The sequence below is a fragment of the Haematobia irritans genome, chromosome 3 (assembly GCF_050003625.1).
Source record: "Haematobia irritans isolate KBUSLIRL chromosome 3, ASM5000362v1, whole genome shotgun sequence".
Taxonomy (NCBI): Eukaryota; Metazoa; Arthropoda; class Insecta; order Diptera; family Muscidae; genus Haematobia; species Haematobia irritans.
Genome location: NC_134399.1, coordinates 36735026 through 36736654, shown reverse-complemented (window position 1 = coordinate 36736654; position 1629 = coordinate 36735026). Strand labels below are relative to the sequence as shown.

General features: G+C 35.3%; 1 long non-coding RNA gene across 1 annotated transcript; it reads right to left on the bottom strand.

The window, feature by feature from the left end:
- Positions 1-414: 414 nt before the first annotated feature.
- On the bottom strand, positions 415-1330 carry LOC142230286 (uncharacterized). The gene is made up of 2 exons (XR_012720635.1): positions 1224-1330; positions 415-1138 (listed from the first exon to the last, which is right to left on the bottom strand). It is a non-coding gene; the product is annotated as an uncharacterized LOC142230286 (long non-coding RNA).
- Between the last annotated feature and the right edge of the window lie 299 nt (positions 1331-1629).

The following is a 1629-nucleotide window of genomic DNA, read 5'->3' as shown; positions in this document are numbered from 1 at the left end:
ATGGGCCTTACCGGACCACTTTTACGTATAGCCCCCAAATAAACCGACCCTCAGATTTGGCTTGCGGAGCTTCTTACAGAAGAAAATTTCATCCGATCCGGTAGAAATTTGATACTTGATGTTTATATATGGCCTATAACACCCATATAAACCGATCCCCATATATTGCTTTTGGATGAGCAAATTTCAATTGATACGGTTGAAATTCGGTACGCCGTGTTAGTATATGGCCACTAACAACCATGCAAAAATTGGTCCATATCGGTCCATAATTATATATAGCCCCCATATAAAACAAATCCCCTGATTTGGCAATTAATTCGATTGTGGATGACAGGTTTTAGTGGAAGTTTCTACGTAATCCATGTTAGAGGGTACATAAGATTCGGCCTGGCTGAACTATCGGCCGTATAATTGTTTTTTTTTGAAATATAGGAAAAGTGGTTTACTCTGAAGTATCTGTTATAATGTGGATTTTTAATTTTGCATTTATTTTTGCGTAAATAGCTTTGTTTAAACATATATCACAAAAAGAGAATGAGAATTCCACAAATAAGATCTGTATCATAATTTAAATATATTTGGAACCTATATTTAAAGGTAGATAGCTTCCTAAGAATCCAAATTAACTTTTTTTGAATGTGCGAATATTTTATTATGTGTTCTATTCCACATCAAAATTTTAGATAGAGAGCTGGTGCCATAATATTATTTTATTCCTGTGTATCCTTGAAACATAAGTGCAATTGTCCTAATTAAGAAGTCCCATTTGTATTTCTATGTCACTGATGCAGAAGCATTTAAATCATTCGTCGAATGTGAAAGCAAATTATGCCCATTCATTCCTTGGCCATAAAGATTTTCTTTTTTCATACAATGAATTTTCAATTTCTGGCACAAACTAAACTAAATTACAATTACAAATTGTGAACAAATGATACGATCGATTTTATTTTTTTACATTCGTCCAATTTCAATTTGCTGCAAGCCATATTAATGGCGTTGTAAATGCTGCTTTGCTAAGGAGAACTCCTGTTTTATGTGGGTGGTGATTCCTTGTACACAATGTAGGCCCCGTTGGATACAAAAATAGTGTTGGAGGTGTTAATTTGCCATATAGAGGAGTCGTGTTTGGCTGCTTTATAAATTGATTCAAATTACAAATACATAAAAAAAATAAACATGTGTGTGCTTGAGAGCAGGAAGTGAGTTTTTGGCGTTACCGTCGCTCAACTTTGTCGAAGAGTATTGCTCTTCCTTTAAAATAGGAACACACGAGATACATGGTCCGATTGAAACTAAGGAAAAACATAGAGTGGCAGGCACTTGAATTCTCCGCTGCTTATACTGAGGAAGTGAAGCTAACTTCAGCGTCTGCACCCTTGCGGTGTTGTTGGTTCATTGTATTAAAGGAAACCAACAAACATGGCTTAAATAATGGAAATTCATCTCTTCTCACAAAGCGCATACTCTTGAAATTCACTCACTCTCTCCCTCGCTCTCTGATAAAATGTAGTCTCTTTATCAATTTGGCAAAATAATGTCCATAATTCTTAACATCTTTGCCAAACGTTTGCTGCGATGCTAACTTCTCTGTCATACGATAAACGTTTACAAAGGCAATTAACA